General features: G+C 36.3%; 1 pseudogene; it reads right to left on the minus strand.

Annotated features, from left to right (window-relative positions):
- Positions 1-330: 330 nt before the first annotated feature.
- On the minus strand, positions 331-26300 carry LOC137735959 (O-fucosyltransferase 1-like; annotated as a pseudogene).
- Positions 26301-26720: the final 420 nt, after the last annotated feature.

Raw genomic sequence — 26720 nt, forward strand, 5'->3', positions numbered from 1 at the left:
AGAATCATACAAGCAAGTCAAACCAATATATTACAATAAATCACATGTATTGTATATGTTTAGATCGCAGCATAACAAATTAGTCAACTATCGACGTGTCTCATGTTGTGTACACTCCAGCCGCTTGATCATGATCAAGAAGAAACCAGAAATTCAGACTCGGTGAAAAATCATCAACTTGTATCATCAAGAGGAGCATGAAAGATGAGTAAATATCCGAATGATGAGTAAACCAACATGGAATTGTTTGTGAAAGAGGTCAAGAAAGGAAATTTCTTCAAAGGAAGTATTTAAACAGAAAGAAAATATGGATATCATGATTACCTCAAAGGCAGAGTATGATTTGAGAAACTCCATTCCTTGTAAATTAGGCAACCTCCAGGCTTCATCAGTGATTCAGTATGGTCGTGGAACAATCACCCGCTAAAAATCCTCCAACTACTTTCTCATCCTTCTGCCACAGATATTGTTGAATTTGATTCCAGGCCATCCGCAACTTCACTCAACTGGCTGTCCAGAATTTCCAAAACATTATCCGGTGGACATTCATCTGCTGGATTCTTAGGAGACGTTGGGCAGAAACATTCCAGCCAAGAATTTGTATAGAAAGACTCAGGCGGGATCCGCTTGTGGGGCCCACCAAGGTTAGTATTGAGCATGGCTTTCCTAACTGCTTCTTCAAAACCAGCTGTCCGTCCCTTCTCTCGATCAATGAAGATTGGAGCAAGAGCTTTCCTATCCAGTCTAATTGTGGTCCGGAAGCCATAATAGAGGCGGTGTCCAAGGAGATTGTTGGCAAAGTTGCTAGGGCCATCATATGTAGGCATAAAAATATCAGAGAGGAGGCAAACCATGTAGTCCACTGCAGACCCTAACAATCCCTGGGTGTTTTCTGCTAGCTCGTCTGTGGGATCCACAGAACTGTGCATGGTTTGCTTCAGTTTTTTTCCACTTCTATTACATTTTACCATATGCAACAAAATCAACCATTCATCTCAGATCCGACCCCTCCACCCCCATGCAGATGCAAACTTGAGCATAACAAGATAATCAGATAAGAACGTAACAGCAAATGCCAGCATATCCATCTCAAAACGAAGATGTATGGACATGAAGTGACCTTGTGAGCGAAGCTTATCTACGATTGATTTACTTAACTTCATTATATTTGACTTAAACCTCAGTGCATGATAGTTAACTCTTCATCTCAACCGTTGATACTCAGGGTTGTCAATCTCTTCTGCCAAGCGATGTGAAAAGGGAGTAAGATAAATAGCACCATGCTCGTTCATTTTCGCAAGTGCATCTGTAGTCTACCAACTGATAGGAGCTTCTCGAGGGGGACAAAGCTAAGACAAGGTTTAGAGGAAGAGGGAGTCAACATTTCAAACCTATTGAAGAACTTAAATTGATTTCTGATTATGAATTTGATGATAAAAATACTGATGTTATAACTGTACAGCTTTTATCTTCTTGGTCTTCCCATTTTTGCAAATTTCTGGTATTTTTTCTACAATTTTTACATCATACCTCAATGACTTGATAAAATGCTCAACATCATAGATACCGCCGAAACCACTGCACTTGAACATAATAATTTATAAACTTAACAGAAACAAGCGTACATTTAACAATGAGAGCACAGTAGACACATTACTCACAGTTCCTCAGAACGAATTCCTTCTGCTTTTCCAAGAAAATATAATATTTATGTCATTACCATAAAATATGAAGGGAGATATTCAAATGAAACTGTGCAAAAAGATGCAAATGGCTGTACAGGAAAATCCATTCATGCAGATATCTTGAAGCTTTCTCTTTCCATTCAACAAAATTATAGACCAGTCACTAAACTGTCTTCTAATTCCTCCATAATTATGAAAATTTTACAGACAGTGACTAATTATATGCGACATGTCTCCTATGTAGCTACGTGTTTGTCACAATTTTTTCTACCTTCTCTCTCTTGTCTTGGTTAATATTTAATAGCCTCAATCAGAAAATAAAAGTTTATAAGTCTATAAAATGTGAATTTGAATACACCAAGAAACCAAATCTGCATATTTGAATTACTGATCAAAGAACCATTGAAATAGGTACCTGTCATCATGCCAAAAAGAGTTCGCATCCAGTTTTGGCAGCACAAGTGTAGCGTTCATGATTCTTGCTGCAAGAACAGCATTGCATATCTAAAACATCCAAGAGAGTAATAGAAGGCAAATATTTCCCCGTAAGATACCTGAGAGAAAATATGTAATTAGTAATTACAGATCACAGATAAAAACAAAAAGATACAAACCGCTGTACATTGCTGATCAAGACCACCATTTCAGCGCATCAGAACAATAGAAGCACCAGAACAATTGTAATTAGTCTCACTTGGTGGAGTTGCCACAATAGAAGCATCAGAACAATTGTAAAACGAATTTACTGAAACCAAAGAACAATACTCATTGGGAAAAAAGAAAAGACATACAGGGCCAATCAGATCGTGGAGCTGATGATGGTCTCCAACCACCAGAATCAGCACTTCTCCAAAGTTCATCCAAGTTTATCTGCGTAAACATGGTAAGAATTATGAATCAGAGGTTCAACAAATAAATAAGTAGTTCCAGAATCCCGGAATTTCTTTAATTATAGAACATTTACCTTGAACGAACTGAACTTTTCAAGAAATGGATAGGATGGAAAACACGTATACGAATAATATATAAGCTTGCGAACATTAAAACTTTCACCTTAGCTTCCCAATTTTTAATGGGCCACCTTAAAGTATCAATGTACCGATTATTATCAATACCACTACCCTAACATTATACATCCTTAATTTCCAACAATTTCATCCATAACAAAGATAAGGCTCGGTACACAGGAGGCAAAACAAAGCTACAGACTTTAGCTTCTGGCGACACTCAAATCACTGCCTCAACACAATAATATACCTAGAAACGTCCCCAAAATACACTGTTTCTATTCAAATAGACCTCCTAATTCCCAAGCATCAGTGGCATTCACCTAAAAATTATCACAATTTAAGTAAACCATCGTCCTTTTCAAGTTAAAGCTCGAGCCGTCATTTGAAACAAAGCACTTCTTCATCGTTATAACTACCTCCGGAAATCAAACCAAAAGAGAAATGCCTAAACTACATACCAATCTCTACTCAGACTGAGATAATAAAACCACCAAATTCCGAAAAACAACTAGGAAATATTTTCTCAGCAACCAAACAGACCAGACTTCTTCCAAGACAAAAATTGAACGGAGTAAATCCAAAAGCTCAGTTTCGAACTAACGTCGGAGCCAAAGCCAGATCCATCACCACCGCCATTGGTCATGGTCATAACCAGAAACGAAATGCTGCAGATCAAGAGTGTTGGAGAACAATTTAAAAACAAAATAACAGAAATACATAGCCGAATTACTTATACTTTATTATTAAAAAATAGTTGCAATACAGAATGCAATTACACAATAATTACAAAAAATTAAAATGATACTAACTTGAATGAATTGAAGGTGCAGGCTAGCGCAAAAGCCATGTCCTTTGAACAGTATTTTCATTCTACTCTTGTGCTTATGGTTCTATAACGTCAGCTCGATCAAAATACAACTATCTAATTCTACAGCCAGCACTGGATTATAGAACTCTAGCGAATTGCTTTGTGTATTTACTCTCTGTAAATTTTGTACAGAAGACAAGAAGGAAGAAAAGATAATGTTTGATGGAACTGAAGACTCCAGTTATATAGACTCTTTCATATCTCTTTAAACACCTTTTGGATGTATCTGAAGCTATACAACTCTTTTCAAAGAGTTGTGTCTATTAATCAAAACATTTTTAATTAATTTAATTAAAAACTTAATTCGAAATTAAAACTAATTGATCAGATTAATTTTAATTCCTCGATCCCAAGTGCCCCCTAAGGCCAAGGAATTAAAATTAATCTAATCAATTAGTTTTAATTTCGAATTAAGTTTTTAATTAAATTAATTAAAAATGTTTTGATTAATAGACACAAATCTTTGGAAAGAGTTCTATAGCTTCATATACATCTAAAATGTGTTTGAAAAGGTATGAAAGAGCCTATATAACTGGAGTCCTCAGTTCCATCAAAACATTATCTTTTCTTCTTTCTTGTCTTCCGTACAAAATTTCCAGAGAGTAAGCATACAAAGCAATTCACTAGAGTTCTATAATCTAGTGTGGGTTGTAGAATTAGGTAGTTGTATACTGGTCAAGCAGACGTTGTAGAACCACAAGCACAAGAGTGTGGCGGAAATACTGTTCGAATGACATACCTTTTGTGCTAGCCTCTACCTTCAATTCATTCAAGTTAGTATCATTTTAATTTTTTGTAATTATTGTGTAATTGCATTATGTATTGCAAGTATTTTTTAATAATAAAGTATAAGTAATTCAGTTCTGCATTTCTGTTATTTTGTTGTTTCTAAATTGTTCTCCAACAATCTTCGAACAATATGGAACAATCAGGAACTAAACCTCATTTTGAGAAGCCTGAGAAATTTAAGGGTGGAGACTTCAAAAGATGGCAGCAAAAGATGCTGTTTTATTTGACAACACTGAATTTGGCTAATGTTTTGCGCAAGACTGTGCCTACTGCAAATGGAGAAAATATTTTTTCTGCAGAAACTTTGACGGCCATAGATGTCTGGAATCATAATGATTTCCTTTGCAGAAACTATATTCTCAATGCATTAGATGATTCGTTGTATGATGTCTATGTGGTATGCACAGCCAAGGAACTTTGGGAATCACTTGAGAAAAAATATAAAACTGAGGATGCTGGTTCAAAGAAATTTGTCGTGGGCAAATTTTTGGACTACAAAATCCAAGTCCATTGTCTCTCAAACTGAAGATCACCAAAAAATCATCCATGACATTCATGTTTAAGGGATGGTGATCAATGAATCTTTCCAAGTGGCGTCCTTTATAGAAAAACTGCCACCTTCCTGGAAAGAGTTCAAGAATTATCTCAAGCACAAATGTAAGGAGATGACCCTTGAGTATCTCATTGTAAGGCTGAGAATTGAGGAAGACAACAGAAAAAATGAGAAGAGCCTGGTTTCGAGTATGGAAGCCAAGGCTAATGTTGTTGAAGGAAGTTCATCAAAGCAAAGGCTACAATCCCAGAAAACTAAGAAGAAGGAAAAACACTTTGTCCCTGGTGCGAAAGGCAAAGACTTCAAGAAAATCAAGGGAAGTGGCTGGGTTTGTGGAAAGCAAGGCCATAGCGCTCAAGAATGTCGCCATCGAAGGGATCAAGGTCCTGGAAATCAAGGCAACAACAACCGCGCAAACTTGATTGAAAACAATGTGGATGCCTTGGCTGCAATGATTTTTGAAGTCAACATTGTATCTGACCATGCTGATTGGTGGATAGATATCAGTGCGACTCGCCATGTATGTGGTGACAGAAATATGTTCTCTACGTACCAAAAAATCGAGGGGAACGAGCAACTGTTTATGGGAAATGCATCTACATCTATTGTGGCTGGAATAGGGAAATGTGTTCTGAAATTCACTTCTGGAAATGAATTAACCCTCCTTGACGTCCTGCATGTCCCCGATATAAAGAAGAATCTTGTTTCCGGTACTATCTTTAGTAACAAGGGATTCAAACTAGTTTTTGAGTCTAATAAGTTTGTACTAACTAAAAGGGGAATGTTTGTAGGGAAGGGTTACCTTGCTGATGGATTATTTAAACTAAATGTACTTGCTAATACTATGAATGAAATAAATAATGCTTATGCTTATATTGTTGATTCGTCTAATTTATGGCACTCTAGATTAGGACATGTAAATTTTCGTTCTCTTTTTAGAATGCATAATTTAGGTTTGCTGCCCAAAATTGATTATCTAGATAATGTTAAATGTGAGACTTGTACAGAATCGAAATTTACAAGTCAAAGCTTTAAATCAGGGCATGAAAAATCCAATGATTTATTAGATTTAATTCATAGTGACTTGTGTGATTTTAGATCATATCCAACTCGTGGTGGAAAGAACTATTATGTAACATTTATAGATGATTTTATTAAGTATTGTTATGTTTATTTACTTCATAGTAAAGATGAGACCTTGGATATGTTTAAGACATATAAGGCAGAAGTTGAGAATCAATTTAACAAGAAGATTAAAATCTTAAGGTCCGATAGGGGAGGAGAATGAGTCCCATGCCTTTGCTGAATTTTGTGCCGCACATGGCATAATTCATCAAACAATAGCCCCTTATACGCCGCAACAAAACGGTGTTGTCGAACGGAAAAATAGGACTTCTAAAGACATGATCAATTCTATGTTGAATAGCTCTGGGCTTCCACACAATTTGTGGGGTGAAGCTTTACTTACTGCAAATAAAATTTTGAATCGAATTCCACCTAAAACGAGAAAGGAGTCACCATATGAATTATGTAAAGGAAGAACCCCAACTTTAGATTACTTAAAGTGTGGGGTTGCCTGGCAAAAGTACAAGTCCCATTGTCAAAGAGAACAAAATTAGGGCCTAAAACTATAGATTGTGTTTTTATTGGTTTTGCATCTAACAGCTTATAGATTCTTAGTTTTTCATTCCGACGTAAGTGATATACATGTCAATACTATTATAGAATCTATAAATGCAATATTTTTTGAGGATATATTTCCATACAAAATAGGCAAGTCTAATTTATTGAAAAATAGATTACATGATGATGTATCTGAGGTTAATGACGAACCTAGAGAACATGATGATGGTTCATCCTTGTCTAGAGTTCAAGAAGAAGAAGAACTTGAACCTAGAAGGAGTAAAAAGAAAAAAATTCAAAAGGATGTTGGGCCTAATTTTGTGACCTTATTAATCGAGACAGAACCTCAATCATTCAAGGAGGCCATGTCCACTTCCAAAGCACCATTTTGGAAGGATGCAGTTAATAATGAGACAGATTCCATTATGCAAAATCATACATGGGAATTAGTCGATTTGCCCCTCGGCAATAAGCTAATTGGGTGCAAATGGATCTTTAAGAAGAAATTGAAACCTGATGGTACAATTGATAAATATAAGGCTCGTTTGGTAGCTAAAGGATACCGTCAAAAACATGGTTTGGATTTCTTTGATACATACTCACCTGTAACGAGAATTATGTCAATAAGACTATTGATTGCTATGGCTGCACTCCATAACATGGAAATACATCAAATGGATGTAAAGACTGCGTTCTTAAATGGAGACTTAGATGAGGAAATATATATGGAACAACCCGAGAGGTTTGTAGTTAAAGGTCAAGAACACAAAGTTTGTAAACTTGTGAAATCGCTATATGGGCTTAAACAAGCTCCAAAGCAATGGCATGAAAAATTTGACCATATCATGATCACACATGGTTTTAAGATAAATGAGTGTGATAAGTGTGTCTACACAAAAACTCAAAATAATGCTTGTGTTATGTTGTGTTTATATGTAGATGATATGCTTATAATGGGAACTAACAAAGAGATAATAAATTGGACCAAGAAGATATTGAAATCAAGTTTCGATATGAAGGATCTTGGACTAGCTGATGTGATTCTTGGTGTAAAAATAAAAAGAAACCAAGAAGGATATATTCTTACACAGTCCCATTATATAGAAGCTACACTTAGAAAATATGGTCATTTGGAAATTAAAGATGCAATTACTCCTTTTGATGCTAATAGCAAACTTAAGAAAAATAGAGGAGATGCTATATCTCAATGTGAATACTCACAAGTTATTGGAAGCCTTATGTACATTATGAATTGTACAAGGCCTAATATAGCATACTCAGTGAGTAGACTGAGTAGATATACATGAAATCCTGGGCATGATCATTGGAAAGCTTTAATTCAAGTATTAAGATACCTAAAGCATACAATGAATTATGGATTGCATTACACCAGGTATCCTCCTGTGCTTGAAGGATTTACTAATGCGAATTGGATATCGGATAGTAATGATACAAAATCCACAAGTGGATATGTATTTACTTTGGGAGGAGCAGCAATATCTTGAAAATCTTCCAAACAAACATGCATAGCCCGATCAACTATGGAATCGGAATTTATAGCTCTCGATATGGCTAGAGGAGAAGCTGAGTGGCTAAGAGATTTTTTGGAAGATGTTCCCATATGGCCTAAACCTGTAACGGCAATATGTATAGACTGTGATAGTTTAGCTACACAATATCGAGCTAAAAATAGTGTATACACTGGGAAGTCTAGACAAATTAGACGAAGGCATAATACAATAAAGCAATGGCTCTCTAGTGGTGTAATTACTATTGACTATGTCAAGTCAAAAGATACTATTGCGGATCTGCTTACTAAAGATTTATCTAGAGAGCAAGTTAAGCATACATCGAGGGGAATGGGTTTAAAGCCAATAGAGTAAAATGAAACTGCCAAATGGAAACCTAACCTAGTTGATTGGAGATCCCATGGTCTAGGTTCAATAGGCAAACTAGTTTGGCTAGATTCAAGAAGAAACACACTTACATACCCATTCCTATGATGGAAGAAGTGTGGTGACTGCTGATGGTGTAGGATACATTAGTTTAATGATATTGATACTTGTAAATCAAGTGGAATAATAGCAGCTTATTCTTAATCAATATCACCTATATGAGGATAAATGTAGGGTCGCATTTATGAGAATTACATGGCTACATTCTCTAAAGCTCTCATGAATCCAGGATTTGTTTAGGACCAAAATGAACATAAACGTATGAATTTGCAATGTGTTGGTGTGACATATGTTTTGCTTATTGTCTTGGTTTACTGCGGAGATGAATAGTTCAAGATTTTATATTCACTGCGTCATCTAGTAAATCTGATAAGTATATACTAAGGTAGGTTCAAGTCCAAAAGACACATTTCTTGATGTGTGTCACATCTATTGTTTACTCTCATTTTCACCTTACCCTAGGACCTAATAGACGGCTCAAAATGTGGGGTATCAATGGAGTTTTGACCTTCCATTGTCCCACATCGGGAAACAACAATTTGTCAAAAGCCTTTATATAGGTAAAGTCCTTTTTATTAGTGATTAGGTGTTGGATCATTTGGAATGAGGATTGAGGTTTGAGCAACTAATTGTGTGGATTAGGCTTGATGATTATACTATAATATTAATATAAATTAATATTAATTAATCAAGACAAGGGCCTTGGGCCTTGGGCACTTGGGGCCAAGGAATTAAAATTAATCTGATCAATTAGTTTTAATTTCGAATTGGGGCACTTGGGGCCAAGGAATTAAAATTAATCTGATCAATTAGTTTTAATTTCGAATTAAGTTTTTAATTAAATTAATTAAAAACGTTTTGATTAATAGACACAACTCTTTGGAAAGAGTTGTATAGCTTCAGATACATCCAAAAGGTGTTTTAAGAGGTACGAAAGAGCCTATATAACTGGAGTCCTCAGTTCCATCAAACATTATCTTTTCTTCCTCCTTGTCTTCCGTACAAAATTTTCAGAGAGTAAACACACAAAGCAATTAGCTAGAGTTCTATAATCCAGTGCGGGTTGTAGAATTAGGTAGTTGTATCCTGGTCGAGCAGACGTTGTAGAACCACAAGCACAAAAGTGGGACGGAAATACTATTCGAAGGACATAGCTTTCGCTCTAGCCTCTACCTTCAATTCATTCAAGTTAGTATCATTTTAATTTTTTATAATTATTGTGAAATTGCATTCTGTATTGCAAATATTTTTTAATAATAAAGTATAAGTAATTCGGTTCTCTATTTCTATTATTTTGTTGTTTCTAAATTGTTCTCCAACAAGGAGAACCACGACGCTGACCAAAAGTTTCCCAAACGTGCCCTTTATCGCTCCTCCTCCTCCTCCAGCAGCTTGCTTGGCATGCTGCAGCCCTGGTCTGCATCAAATCAATGGAAAAAATTGGGATTAATTTTGTGCTTAGTTAGCGGGAAAGTTGAGAATCGGAGTGAGGTAATGGAATGGAATGGGAGCGGGAAAATTAAGAATCAGAGTGAGGTAATGGAATGGAATGGAAGCAGTTGGGATTTACCTTGGCATTGTAATTTGCGTTGAGAAAATTGAGCATCTTTCTTTCTTTCCTTCTTTCGTTGTTTCTTACACCTGAACTGCTGCCACTTTGTGATCTTAAGTCTCAAGTTTAAGCTAGAAAAAATTAAACAAATAATGAAATAAATTGTGTTACAGTTGACCCCCACGCAGGGGTGTAACTAATGAGCTAAGTTTGTTTTTTTATTTTCTAGTTTATTGCTGATGCAGGTGTGTTAATCTACTAGCGAGCTCAATCTTGCGAATAAGATGAATGTGGTGGTGCCCTGATGAAACGCGTTGCTAACTTCTATACCGAGCGACTTTCAGCTGAGGAATGAACACTCTTGACCTAAGGTTCTGCAAACTTAAAGACATGGTTATGCCTTTTGTTATGAATTCATTATGACTTTCAATGTGCCAAACACCAAGTAATGAAGTGACCTAGAGAGAATCAAAGACTCCTCGTTAGCCGACACTTGAAAAGGTAATCAACCGAAATATAAGTAATGCTTATTAACCAAACTGAAGTACTCTTAGACAGACTGATTCAATGACTCCAATGACGTTTAACCAAACTGAATATGGCGTAGGTTTGTCAACTCGGTGATATTTAACCAAACTAAATATGTGATGATGGAGGGGTTTGTAAAGCAGTAGTATTTTTTCTGGGGTGTGAGAGGGTTTCACGTAGAGCATTTGTTTGTGTTTTGAGTTGAAGGTCCCTTTTACGTTACAAAACCACTTCTATTTATAGAGATGAATTTCATGATGGCCAAGTATGCTGAATTGTAAAATTCTGATAATATTCCAGTGCCTCGATGTATTCTTTGAATATAATCAAAGTTATTCTTAGCCGAAACTTCAAAACCATCTTATCTCAAGATCTTCCACCTGTGTTAGGACTTTGAACTTGGCCTCATTATAAGATCAATTCATACTCTATCTAGAAACGAATCTTGATCTTAAACAATTAATCTCAATATTATGATCCCACTTCGATTAAGACTTGGCCAAATCAGAAACCAATCTTTGAGTCGTCCTACTCTGTCCAAGACTTAGTTACTTTAGCAGCACTACTTTGCCGAGACTCAAGTTGACCAAAAATGTTAATTTAGGCCCAAACATTGCCATATAATTTCCTTGAGTTTCGGCATGTACGCCGAATAGTTAAGGAAATTAATCTTTTAACTACTAGTGTCTTCAAGTCTCTCGGTCTAGAAGTACAAGACTGAAAATAAGACACTGGCGTGCTCAGCCAAACAATGATATGAATATGTTTACCTTAAACATTACAAAGCCTACGTGGCATGCAGGGTGAGTAATTATGACCTAACTACGTTTTTGTTGTGAATGTAGGCGTGCCAACTCGCAATTGAGCTTGGTCGGACAAGTAAAATAGATGTGGTGATGGTCATGTCGAATGCGTTGTTGACTTCTGTACTCAAACGATTACGATTGAGGAATGAACACGTCTCGGCCTTGGGTTTTAGAATCTAAAGACAAGGTTGCCTAGATCACTGCTAAGTTTAGGATCTTTTGCAATAGGTTCAGCTGCCTCGGCTATATTTTGATAATATAGGTGCATCAAATTAGTATCAGGCTATAGGGACACAGACACTCAAAGGAAATGCACACTTTGATGGTGAACGTGATTCGGCCGTCTAAATATCGAACTGCAAAATACACCTGAGAGTAACCAATCATAGAGCACTTCACTTAGCTAAAAAGCTAATGAAGTGACCTCTTTTGGTGAAGAAGTCAGAAACTATTAACCGACTAAGACTTGGACTAATAACCAACCAACCAGAAGCAATGAGTTCACCTGTCCAAACTGAAGGTGCTCCTAAATTGCCTAATTCTACTATTCTAGTGTTGTTCACTTATTCGAACTGAAGGTATCCCCAATTGCCACCGCCGGTTACCAACACATTGCTATTAGTCCAAATTGGGGATGTGTTGATGAAAAAGGTTAGGATAGAAGGATTTCACGTAGAGTGTTTGAATTGTTTGTTGAGTTCAAGGGGCTTCTCTTTGTGCACGAAGTCTTATATTTATGGGGTTAAATTTTCTTTGGCGGTCGTGCTATAGGATTACATGCGAGAGTATCATCTTATTTCTTCAAAACACTAGCCTTGTCCAGCTTAAACACCGCCATCTCACACGTTGCACGCTTGCATGCACACTCCATACTATAGCAACCTTATCACCCTTATCACTTTAACCATATTGGGTTGCTGGGTGACTTGTCTCATTAGTTTATCACCCTTATCCTTGTGCAAAAATGTGATTAATTTAATAATCACATGGCTACCCTTTCTTATCCTTATCACTCCAACCATCAAAATCCTCTTGCCAATGTGATAGAGTCCATACAATTTGTTCATCATACAACCAAAGATAACCTCTATTAGAGATACTTATTATGATAAAGCCATAATAATTAATATCTCTAAAAGCCATTGAAAGTTATCCTAATCTTTCTTCGATTGAACAATTCAAAATTCATGAGTTGAACATGTAAAACCGGGATTCTTCCTTTATCCAACGGCCTCAAATTAAGTGGCCGATGGTGGAAAATTGGGTTGAAACAAAACCTTTTTGGCTGAATTTGATATGGAGATTTTCGGCGAAATAGATATGAACCTTTTTAGCTGAATTTAACCAACCAATCCACATGAAGGCCTACCGACTAAAATGGGTGGCCATTAAAATTGCAGGTTTTTTATTTATTTATTTTTATTTTACATACAACGGCTTGTTGCCCTTCTTATTTTCTTATGCATCCGTATGAACAACTGAATTGTTGAGAAGTAAAAGTTTTAACAAACGGAAATATAAGTAGCCCAACCATGATGAGGAGGAAGTTCACGATGCTTTTATTCTAAGCTAAGATGTTATTATATGTAGTGGTGGGCATTTGGAAGAAATTGAAACACGAACCAAACTAACCGCACCGATCGGTTCAGTTTTTGCGATGGGGAATGCCGGCAAGTGGGGTATATGTGCTCCCAAAATGGTTGTAGCAGTCATATGAAAAATTAATACAATGTTCCTATTAAAATCTATCTTCTTCTTTCTTCCATTCACTACTGCCATTATTGCTGGCTCTGGTTGATTTTCCAGCTCCATTTTGTCCTAACAAAACCTAGCCCACCAAACGGATTAAATTGTTTTTAAAAGAATGTCAGAGGTAAATAAATCAAAATCACCCAATTGTCACTGTAGCTTAACTATAGTGCCAATTTCCTCCCCAACTTTAGAATAGAGTAATAGTAGTGCAATATGTATGATAAATGTGTAACATGACTTCATTGTACATTAAAGCTAAGCATCTATCCCTTATAGATTAGACATAGACCATTCTACTGAGCATGTCAGTGGTAAAGAGAGTTAGCTAGAATGTATAATATATATGCCATGGTCTTTATTGTAATTAGTTAGAAGTGTTAGGGACAATTCTGTAAGTGTACACCAAGTCACAAATGCATATATAACAATTACTGTTGTAATTATCATTCAGTTAATGAAAGTGAGATTTCTTACAGAAGAATATATTTGAGATTCTTTATGGTATCTCTCGCCTACTGCTTCACCGCCTCTTTGATCATCCTCGCTTTTGCCCTTCTCTGATCGTCGGTACAACTCTAATCATCTCTCTCTACAACTCAGTATTGCTTTGGTACTTCTTCGATCTTCTCCTGTATCTTCGCAATGGCTTCTCACTCTGCGTCTTCGACTCTGATTAAGTCAGTTCAACTCCCAAACACTAATTCCCCAAATCTGTCGAATTCCTACACTTCTCTCACCAACCAAAACATTGGAAGTATGGTTCCAATCAAGCTCAAAAGATCCAATTACCTTCCATGGCGAGAACTGTTTGCTCCAATATTTAGGCGCTACAAGTTTCTTGGTATCATTGATGGCTTAGAACCTTGTCCTCCACCATTACTTCCCGATCGATCGCTTAATCCAACCTTTGAGTTGTGGTATGAAAATGATCAAAATCTTCTGATTTGGCTGAATTCTACACTCTCTGAAGAAATCATTCTCTTCACTGTTGGTGTATCTTCCTCACACAATTTCTGGATTAAGCTTGAACAACGCTTCAATGGTGTTTTTGATGCACACATTCATCAACTTTGATCGCACCTCCAATCACTTCAAAAAGGCATTCAATCTATCTTTGATTACTTGCAGTAGATCAAAGAAATTTCAGATTCTCTCACTGCTGCTGGTGCTATAATTTCCGATCGTGACCTAATTGCAGCAGTTCTTGCTGGCCTTCCTGAAGAATATGAGTCCTTCATTAATTCTATCATGCTTCGCCTCTCACCTACCTCTCTTGATGAATTGCACGGTTTATTGCTCACCAAAGAACTCTCAATGTCTCGTCGCAAGAAAATTGCAACTTTGAGTGCACATGAGCCTTTTCATGCCTTCTCTGTTCAATTTCAGGCACCAATTCTTCCTACACCACCTCCTCAGGTGTTTGTTGCTCACAACAATCAACCTTTGCAGTCTTCATTCAGGTACAATTCTAACCAAGGCAAGAATACTAGAGGATATAATAATAATTGTGCAAATCATAGCTCTTATCATGGAAATTATGGTAATAATTCTTAGGGCAATTATCAGAATAATCAAAACTCATCATTTTCTAGCACTAAAGTACCCTGTCAAATATGTGGCTCAACTAGCCATGGAGCTATAGACTGTTTTGATAGGATGAATCCATATATTTTTGGCAAGATAACCGTCTAGGCGAACTAGGGGAATTTAAGTAAATCTATTATATATCGTGTAAATAAGTGTATGTTTATACTTGAAATATATATACTTTGATGATAAACTACAAAATAGAATGACATATATATTAAGAAGTATTGGAACATAATGAAAACATGGGGAACAGGCCTATAAGGTTTGTTCATTTAAGTATTCAACAAGTCTCTTACAATGTATTGAAAAAAATAAAATTCAAAATGAAAGTTATTCATTTTCTGTCTAAGTGAGTCGGAACCTAGACGGGTTTGGGCAGGCTAGGCGAGTGCCTGGGCGGTCTAGGCGGGCGCCTCAACAGGTTTAGGTGCCCTTTCTTAATTTTCAAATGCCTAGGCATTAATTGGGGTGGTCGCCAACCGCCTAGCGCCTAGGTGGCACTAGGTGGGGCCTATGCAGTGCTAGGCGAGGCCTATGCAGTGCTAGGCGTGGCCTAGGTAGTGCTAGGCAGGGATTTTTAGAACAAGTTAGAGATGGCTTCTATCTTTTCCAATGTTCCTCCCAAGTGTCAAAGGTTCCTGCAATCTCTCATTCTACATTAATAAGTGTCAAAGCTTCAGCTCAAGTATGGCACAAGTGTCTAGGACATCCTTCCTCTCCTATCTTCAGAAAAATAATAACTAGTAATCGACTTGCACTACATGGTAAGGCTTCTGTGGATTTCTTTTGCAATGAATGTGCTTTTGCCAAGAAAGGACAATGTCTCGAACTTCTGCAAGTTTAGAACTTCTTCAAGTTTAGAACTTCTTCAATGTGATGTTTGGGGCCCCTCACCAACTGTGTCTATGAGTGGTTATCAAAATTTCTTGTTAATTATTGATGATTTTAGCAAGTATAGTTGGTTCTTTCCATTGCATTTTAAATCCAAAGTGTACTCTACCTTTGTTACTTTCAAAAGCTATGTAGAAGCACTAATTGGTAATAAATTAAAGGCTTTGAGATCTAATTCAAGGGTTGAATTTACTGTTCATTCTTTTCAAGCTTTTCTTAAATCTCATGGCATACTTCATCAGTTTAGTTGCCCCCATACACTGAGAAAAACGATTATGTAGAAAGGAAACATAGGCACTTGGTTGAGACTGCTTGAACTCTATTAGTTGCTTCTCAAGTACCTCATCAATACTAGGTTGAGGCATTCTCAACTGCCACCTATTTGATCAATTGATTACCAATCTCTGGTTCACATCAATCACCCTAGGAATTTCTTTTTAAAACTTGTCCAGATTATTCCAAATTGAAGGTTTTTGGTTGCACTTGTTTTCCTTGGCTGAAACCATTTGTGTCTTCCAAGTTAGATGACAAAATTACTTTGTGTGTAGTTCTTGGGTATAGCCATCAGTGTAAGGGTTATAGGTGTCTGGATTTACAAACTCATTGAGTGTACATCTCAAGACGTGGTTTTTGATGAAACCACTTAGTTATTTCATAATGCAGCACTACAATCTATTAAGTTTTCAGCTGCCAATTATCCTCTACCTGCTTCTTTGGATCTTCAATTCTCTATTCCTCAGTTCAAAGGTAACTTGCAGCACAATTTTAGTACCTACTACATCTTCTACCTCATGTGATCTTCACTTTGAGAGTCTTTTCTTGTTCCAACTACATCAGAATCTGTAACTGATACAGCCACTGCACTTGCAACTGCTCCCATCTCTAGAAATATTCTTCCAATGATCACAAGATCCAAGGCTGGCATTCATAAACCCAAAGTGTATTCAGCTACAAAACATCTTTTATCTACCACACCTGATGACTATGTTCCTATTACTTATCTTCAAGCATCTAAGTTCAGTCATTGGAGGCAAGCTATGCAAGAGGAATTCAATACCCTTTTAACTACTGGAACATGGTCTTTAGTTCCATCAGTTGCTCATCAAAATGTAGTTGGATGTAAATGGGCTTTTAGGATAAAGAGAAAACTTGATGGCACTATTGACAGATATAAAGCCTGCCTTGTGGCTAAAGGCTTTCATAAACAAGTAGGTATAGATTATCAAGAGACCCTCAGTCCAGTTGGTAAGTCTGTCACAATTCAAATTCTTTTGTCTCTGGCAGTACAACATAATTAGTTTCTTAATCAATTGGATATTAGTAATGCATTTCTCCATGGTGAATTAAAGAAAGATGTTTTTATGGAGCAACCACCTAGATTTCATGATCCATCCTTTCCTTCTCATGTATGCAAATTCAGGAAATCTCTATATGGCCTAACACAGGCTCCTAGAGCCTTGTTGATAAATTGTTCAAAGTCTTGCACTCTTTTGGGTTTCATCAATCCTTCTCTGATGCTTCATTATTTGTGATCAAAGCCTTTGTGTTGGTCATCGTTCTTGTATATGTTGATGATATTTTGGTCACAGGTCCTAATTCTACAATTTGTCAACAATTCATTGATAAACTCAGTTCTGTCTTTCTAGTGAAAAATCTTGGTTCATTACACTACTTATTAGGGCTTGAAGTTCAAATGACTGCTTTTACATCAAGGAAAATATCTTCTTAGTCTCTTTACCAAGTCTAAAATGGAAGGAGCTAAGCCATGTTCTATCTCATTGAGTACCCAAAAACTTGATCATAGTGGTCCTCTATTGTCTAATCCCACTAAGTATCGATCTATTGTTGGAGGTTTACAATACCTCACTTGGACTTGGCTTGACATATTCTTTGCAGTGAACCAAGTTTGTCAGTTCATGCATGCTCTAAGGGAACAACATTTATCGGCCGCTAAAAGGATTTTACGTTTTCTCAAAGGCACACTTTCTCATGGCTTGTGGTTCAAGAAAGGATCACTTCATCTATCTGCATACTCTGATGCGGATTGGGCTGGTTGCATCTTTGACAGATGATCCCCCAGTGATTCTTGTATTTTTCTAGGATCTAACTTGATTAGTTGGAGTGCAAAGAAACAGGCTAATGTTGCACGATCCTCAACAAAGGCTGAGTACTAGTCCTTACCTCACACAACAGCAGAAATCGCATGGATTTGTAAAATCTTCAGTGATATTGGTTTCTCATTGCTTAAACTTCCTGAGCTCTGGTATGATAAACACAAGTGAGGAATGTAGGAGAAAGAAAACAAAAGTGTGAAAATCACTACACCAAATTATTTTGTTCTTAAGAGGTCCTAGCCCAAACACAAGGTTGAAGTTACGAATCCATATTATTAAGGGAACTTTAACAAAAAGCTCTCGGTACTGTTCATTTTAACGAAAAACCATATTTTTACAATAAAAAGTAAATCCTAGTACTATTCACTTTACCCTTTATTTTGTCCTTATCGTTAATACTCAAAGTTTTCAAGCCCTTTTCATTAGTTTTCCTTATTATTAACCCTTTTGTCGGTCTATCCGTTAAGTTAACAAGATGCAAAGTGTAAATGTAAAACAAAAAGTGATAAGTATTATGCAACCACTAAAATTACAATAAATATCCTTTCTATGACTTGTATAACAACAATCCAACCTTACCTCAATTGGTAGAGCGGAGGACTGTAGTTGTAGATAACAGACATCCTTAGGTCACTGGTTCGAATCCGGCAGGTCGGATTTCTTTTTCCCTTTCAAATTTTATTTTTCTATAATTTCCTTAAGAGCAGGTCCAGCGGGGCTTATAGCCCAATGGACTGCCTATCAAACAAGGTCAAATAGCCTGAGCAAGGAGGTCCAGCGTTTGCTGGCAATTGAGCCCGAGCAAGCCCTAGGGAGAGGCCCAGAACGAGTAGACGACCCGAGAGCCTGAAGGCCATGTGATGCAAGGTTGACGTCAGGCGACGTCAGCCACGTTTTATATATTTTTTTGCATCAGGCTCGTGCACTTCAAGCTCACGAGGGTGAGTGTCGGCGGACAAGGTTTCAGACCTGGGGCCCCCAGCGCGTTTCTGAAAATGTTACCGTTGGATTTCAATGACAACAATTTATGGACCGTTCCAATAGTAAAAAAAAAATTTAAAAACCTTATTTAATTTCAACCGTTGGAATTGAGATCAATGGTCCATGTTATTCGCCTTTATAAATTAAAAAAAATAAGAAGAAAAAACAGTTTAAAATTCTGAATATTATTGTTGTGCCACGTGGCACAATCTGGAGTGTTGGAATTCAAATTTTTTTTAATCCAACGGCAGAGATTAATTATGTGAATAAAAATTTAAAAAAAATGTAAACAATTAATAAAAATCAGAGAAAAAAAAAATTGAAAGATTTAAAAAAAAAAAATTGATTTTACTTTTCTATAAATACCTTCTCATTATCTTCGACCTTACACCGCAATTTCATATTTTCTCAACTACTTTCAACCACATTCCTATCTTTCTCTCAAAGTTTCAATCCAATTTTTTTCCAGCAAAATGACTAATGATGCAGGTACGAATTAGACACTTATTGAAGATGTTGCGTTGTGTACTAGCTGGATTGAAGTTACTCATAATTTGATTAGGGTAACGAGATGCAGTTGCGAGAAATGTGGAGTCTTATTCATACCAATTATCTTGAGAAAATTGGTGGGAAAAGAACCAAAGAATCGATGTCCAGTCGTTGGAAAATACTTAGCCAATCATTTAGTATGTGGAAAGACACCTTGACACAAGCTAGTAGTAATCTTCGAAGTGGGGAAAATTTAGTGGATCAGGTAACAGTATATTATTTATTTGTTTGTACTATACCCAAATTTACATTAGCTACTTTGATTATAATTATTTCTTCTCCCGCATTTTGTAGACACTTCAAGCACAATCTTCCGCATTTTCGTCACTTGGGGGGAATATTGGAATATTGTCAAAGATTGTCCTAAATTCAGAGTTGTGCCTATCGGTCCAGAAGTTGTCATGAACAACACCCTCTACACTCTATGCCTGATCATTCCTCGCATGTTCATGAAGATGATGCAAAACAAGTGCCGAAAACTCCCCCCTGAACAAGCGTTGGGGTTAAACAGTTATCCAATTAGGCCTCAAGGTAAGAAGGCTTCAAAGAGAAAAGGGAGTGCTTCCAAGAATGATTATGCAAAGTATATGGAAGAACTTGCTCGCCAAGGTGAATTGACTTTGGCACGTGAAATGGCTAAATTTGAGGCTGATAAGGCTAGAGAGGAGGCAAAAACTGCAGCTGTTGAGAGAGAATTTCAAGCTAATGAGCGAGAAAGAGAGCTACTTAGGCAAGAAAGGGAAGAGATTAGAGAAGAAAGAAAGGCTCAACGAGATCGTGACATCATGAACACGCCTTTAGAAGGGAAGTCTTCAAATTCTAAATATTTTTGGAATTCGGAGAAAGTGGATGTGGTGCGAAGGAGGCATGCAAGAGAAGCGAGAGCAAGAGGAGATGGTCCTAGCACCACAAGAGAAGATAATCCTAGCACCACAAATTGGTTAGGTGATGATTTTCCATTCACCAGCCCATAATTTTCCACTACTACAAAAGGGCCTTATAGTGTCAGTAGGTGGTGTCGGTTTAATATAATATAGTGGCGGACAAGACAGTTGCGACACTAACTAAACATGACGTCGGATTTACTGTCGCTTATAAGCGTCATAAAATATCTACGTCGCTTTTAAACCGACGTAAACATTTAATGTCGCTTATAACCGACATATGTTTTAATAATTTTTAAATATTGGCGTCACTTTAAACAAAACAGTGTCGCTTTTAAGCGACACAAAGTATGGGTGTCGCTTTTAAGCGACATAAAGTATTGTTTTTAAATATTTTAAAGCCTGCGTCGGTTCTGAGCAACATAGTTTTTAGTTTTTTCTAAATATTTTGAAACCTGGTGTCGGTTGTAAGCGACAAATTGATGGTTTTTATGTACGCTCCCCCGTGTTTTCATCTTCATCTCTTGCATTTTTCTTATTCGTTCTTCCAATTTTTCTTTTTAGTTTTTTTTAAAATAACCGTTAAATCGTGATCTCTGAATGTTTGTTTTTTGCAATTTTTGGCGTATGCGATCTCGAAGTATATACAAACATATTTGACGGTTCGATTGTTGAAACTAGTTTAGTAGAATGCGTTTCCCATCAAAACAATAGATTAACTAACACTTAAGTATAACATAAGATTTTGTGGTATCCACTAATGTAAATATTTTAAATTGAAGATCGAGTTCATTCATTGTATTCATATAGGGTCAAGGAGTGCAGCTATAAAAAATCATCAAAATCGGAGTTAAAATCACTGTTAAATTGTGGTTTTTCGTTGATAACTATCAAAAAGTTTTGTCTTGTTACTTGATCTCTGAATGTTTGTTTTTTTACGATTTTTGGCGTATGCGATCTCGAAGCATATATAAACAAGTTTGACGGTTGGATCATTGAAATTAGTTTTGTAGAATGTGTATCCCATCAAAACGATAGATTCACTAACACTTAGAATTTATTTATACTTTCATTAAGTATAACATAAGATTTTGTGGTATCCACTAGTGTAAATATTTTAAATTGAACATCGAATTCATTCATTGTGTTCATATAGGGTCAAGGAGTATAGTTGTAAAAAATCATCTAAATCGGAGTTAAAATAACCGTTAAATAATGATTTTTCATTTATAACCGTCGAAAAGTTTTGTCCCATTACTTGATCTCTGAATGTTTGTTTTTTCGCATTTTTGGTGTATGTGATCTGGAAGCATATATAAACAAGTTTGATGGCTTGATCGTTGAAATTAGTTTCGTAGAATGCATATCCCATCAAAACGATAGATTCACTAACACTTAAAATTTATTTATACTTTCATTAAATATAACATAAGATTTTGTGGTATCCACTAGTGTAAATATTTTAAATTGAAGATCGAATTCATTCATTGTATTCATATAGGGTTAAGGAGTGTAATTGTAAAAAATCATCAAAATTAGAGTTAAAATAACCGTTAAATCGTGATTTTTCGTTTATAACCGTTGAAAAGTTTTGTCCCCTTACTTGATATCTGAATGTTTATTTTTTGCCATTTTTGGCGTATGCGATCTTGAAGTGTATACAAACAAGTTTGTCGGTTGGATCGTTGAAATTAGTTTCGTAATATGCGTATCCTATCAAAACGATAGATTCACTAACACTTAAGAGTTTATTTATACTTTTGTTAAGTATAACATAAGATTTTGCAGTATCTACTAGTGTAAATATTTTAAATTGAAGATCAAATTCGTCCGTTGTATTCATATAGGATCAAAGAGTGTAGCTATAAAAAATAATCAAAATCGGAGTTAAAATAACTGTTAAATCGTGAATTTTTCTTTATAACCGTCGAAAAGTTTTGTCCCGTTATTTGATCTTTGAATGTTTGTTTTTTGCGATTTTTGGAGTATACGATCTCGAAGCATATATAAACAAGTTTGACGGTTGGATCATAGAAATTAGTTTCGAATGATGCGTATCCCATCAAAACGATAGATTCACTAACACTTAGAGTTTATTTATACTTTCATTAAGTATAACATAAGATTTTGTGATATCCACTTCCGTAAATATTTTAAATTGACGATCAAATTAGTTCATTGTATTCATATAGGATGAAGGAGTGTAGCTGTAAAAAATCATCAAAATCGAAGTTAAAGTAACCGTTAAATCGTGATTTTTCGTTTATAACTGTCGAAAAGTTTTGTACCGTTACTTGATCTCTGAATGTTTGTTTTTTGCGATTTTTGGTGTATGCGATCTCGAAGCATATACAAACAAGTTTGACAGTTGGATCGTGCGTATCCCATCAAAACGATAGATTCACTAACACTTAGAGTTTATTTATACTTTCATTGAGTATAACATAAGATTTTGTGGTATCCACTAGTGTAAATATTTTAAAATGAAGATTGAATTCATTTATTATATTCATATAGGATCAATAAGTGTAGCTATAAAAAATAATCAAAATCAGAGTTAAAATATATTAATTAATTTTATGTATTTTAAGTATTAATTAGACTATGTTTCAATTAGAATGTGATGATATTTTATAATAAAATTATATTTCTGTTTTTTTATTAAGTATTTTATTTATTAAAATCTTAAAATGTTGGTGTCGGTTTTAAGCGACGCTATCATCTTTTAATTCGACGCGAGTTTCATTAAACCGACGCTACGTGAATTTTAAAAAGTGTGTCAGAAGTTAGTGTCGGTTTAGACCAACACCAACATTAATTTAAACCGACGCTGTGATTTCCAATAAAGAATGTCAGACTTCACGTGACTCTCTCTCTCTTACACACACATCAGTGTCACATCATTTTTTATTTTCTTTCTCTTTGGTCGGTTCCTCACATGGGTTCTTTATCTCTCTCTGACACACATGCCTCATTTCTCTCACATTATTATTTTTTTAACTGGTTCTTCTTCACCCCCTCTTTTCCGTCTCCATAATGTCTCTCTTTGTACCCACACTCAAGCTTCTTTCATCCTTCTCTCTCTCATTCCTATTCTCTCTCTTTTTCCTCGACTTCTCCATTTCCCATCCCTCCATCTTCTTCTCTTTTGGGCGGGATATTTCCCCTCCATTTTTTAAACGAAAAAGAGGATATCAGTCTCCCTATTTCAAGAGGCTCACCTCCCTCATTTATCTCTCCCTTCTTCCAAGCACACCCTAAAACTACAGCTCCTCTCTCCACATTTTCTCAAACCCTAACCTCCTTTTCTGCAAACCAAACCTTAATCTTCCATCATCAACCCATAAGACCTTGCAACCATGGATTTATTGCATCACCAGAAGGGTAGGAACACCGATCTTGGTGCCGACACACTCAGGTAAACTTCTCACCCTCCTTTGCCGATTCATGCACTCAGGTTCACGGATTGAAATATACCATACAAGAAAAAAATCTTCAACTCCTCATGCTTGTGTTGTTTCTTTTGTAGGGACCTGAGATCTGTACAAAATAAAAAAAAAAAACAAAAAGACGATGCAACCACTGGTACAGCCCCAAATCACATCTCAAGGAAAAACCACCAGAGAATTGTCTCCGTTCTAGATTCGTCATTTAAAGGTATAACAACAAAATCTATTCTAATTGGATGATTTCGTGGTGAAAAGGTAGGAAGAATAAGTGGAACTCTTGATGTATTTATAACCTTCCATGTAGCTATTAATATGTGAATGCTAAGCAGTCTAATGCATGACTCACTAAAGCTATAATCTCCACTGAGCTCCTCTTTTATGTTCTTGTTCAGTAAGATCAACAGTTCGAAAATCCATATAAAAATTCATGCATGTTCATTTTGGATCTGAAGAGCAATGACACTGGAAATTTCAGATCCATAATTTTTGAAAGGTATAAAACCTGAATTTAATCTATAGAGATTAGAGCCCTAATGTTGAAGTAGTAAAGTATTGGACCACTGATCTGATGGCAAGCATGGTTGCAAGGAGCTACTAGTATTATATATGGCAGCATGGAGCTACAGAATCTGTGGTCTTCGACAAAGGCAAGCACAGGAACGCATCATGGCAGCTGCTAGTATTATACGCAAGCATGGAGCTCTGATTAGTATTATATGTAATTGTTAGTTTTTTTATCTTCATCTTGTAACCGGTTCTCTAATAGCTTTGTACTTACTTGTTTATATGAAATAGAATGCATTTAACAAGAAATTCTACACCCAAAGACCTCAGTTGAATTCTTGAATAAATTAATTGAAATTTATTATTTTGGTTATATAATTTTTTTTAGGTACAATTAATTGAAAATGAATGCAGAGACAGATTTCCAAATATTTTTATTACTATTAACAAAGGTGGTGTCGGTTAAAACCGTTACTAGTTTGCATATTTTATTTATTTAATTGTTATCTGACGTCGGTTAAGGGATATTTTATTTGTTTAATTTTATCACGATGTTGGTTAAAACCGACAGTAGGTTGAATATTTTATAGTTGAATTACTAGTACACGTCGCTTTAAACCGACGTAATGTTGAAGTATGCGTCGCTTTAAACTGACGCAATGTTGAAGTATACGTCGCTTTAAACCGACGTCAACATTAGTGTCGCTTTTAACCGACGTTGTGTAGTGGCGGATTAAACGAACAAACCGACATTGAAGCCCTTTCGTGACGGTAGCATTAGCGTCGCTATTATAATCCGACATTACATTGTTTTATGTCGGATTTTTGCCATAGTTCCGACAAAAATTGGATTTCTTGTCGTTTTTTGCTTCGCCGGTGATAGCCTATATTGTAGTAATGTTCCCATCACTTTGTTTGTAATCGGAGCCCATAATTTTCCAATCACTTTGGGTTGTAATATCTTATTTATTGAATAGAGTACTTTATTTAAACTAAGAGTATATTTATCTAATTTGGTAATTTATTTAAACTAAGACAATCTTTATTCAAAGGACATAAACACACCAAATAAAATTACATAAACATACCAAATAATAAAAAAAACTCACTAAATGAACTTAAAAACACACACCAAATAAAAACAAACACACTAAATGAACTTAAATATCTTGAGCTTGTTTCAATTCCCACTGGTGCTCTATCAAGTCAATTTGCCGGGCATTATGAATATATGCCCTTTGAAGTGCAGTATATCGTTGAATGAGCCTTTCATTGTAACGTTCATCCCTTTCTAATGACTCTTGTTGCGCGCATTCTTCGGTGGCATCATGAGCACAATATATTTGTGTTCTGGAATTGTTCATCGTGTCTGGCTCATATTCATCAACGGCATCATAATTGTACTAATCTTCTATAATCATGTTGTGAAGAATGATGCACGTCATCATGATGGATCAAAGCGACTCTAAATGAAACATTCTGGCAGCACCCTCGACAATCGGCCAGCGAGCTTAAAGGATACCAAAATAACGCTCCACATCTTTCTTGTACCCCTCTTAACAGCTTGTAAAGTGTTTTCCTTTTGCACCTTGCAGACGTGGCACTGTTTTGACAAACGATGACCACCTTGGGTAAATGTCATCTGCTAGGTAGTATGGCCCGTCGTACTTATGTCCGTTGACCTAGTATGTGACTTTTGGTGCCTTTCCTTGTAGGACATCGTTGAACACTGGAGATTGGGCAAGGACGTTGAGGTCATTTTGAGCTCCCGGAATCCCGAAAAAGGAGTGCCAAATCCATGTATCAAAAGATGCCATTGCCTCCAAAATGATACTTTTTCCTCCTTTTGTCCCCATAAGCGCCTTGCCATGCACTTGGACAGTTTTTCCAGGTCCAGTGCATACAGTCAATGCTTCCAATCATCCTAGGAAAACCTCGCATCTCGCCTTTCTTCAGAAGCCTTTTCAAGTCCATTTCCGTAGGTCTCTGGAGGTACTCTACGATATGGATAGATTCAATTGCTCCGCAAAACCTCATCAGGGACTCAAGAATGGTTGATTTCCCCATCCTCGCTATCTCATCCACTTGGTTTGTAAATGCTCCATATGCAAGCATCCACAAGGCAGCAGTAATTGTTTGCTCAAGAAGGAGACCTATAACATCAAAATCATCATTCTTTTGCACAAAGTAAGAATCATGGTTGCAAACTGAAATCATGATTTTGTTGAACAAATGTCGTTCCATTCTAAAACAACGTCTAAAGTATGTATCAGGGAATGCACTGTTATGGGCAAAATAATCGTCCAAGAGATCTACACCTCATCATTGCCTGCTTCTATCAAGGTTTGCGGAACGGCTGGGTCTGCAGATCTAAGCCACAACTTGGATGACTCGATAGGAATGTGAGGCTCTTGCCATTCTTGCTTCGTTATCTCTCCTTCTACGCTCCTTATCCTCTTCCATCTCATTTTGGGCCACCTGGAGTTTGAACATTCCTTCTAATTGGTTAAACAATTCTTCCTCTTGTTGATCGATTTCCCACATCATCCTTGAAGAAGAAGACATTGTAAGAAGGAGCGAGAAACTATGAATAATGATACAGATTTTGATTTTGCTAAAGAAGGAAGCATAAACTAT

The sequence above is a fragment of the Pyrus communis genome, chromosome 6 (genome assembly GCF_963583255.1).
Source record: "Pyrus communis chromosome 6, drPyrComm1.1, whole genome shotgun sequence".
NCBI lineage: Eukaryota > Viridiplantae > Streptophyta > Magnoliopsida > Rosales > Rosaceae > Pyrus > Pyrus communis.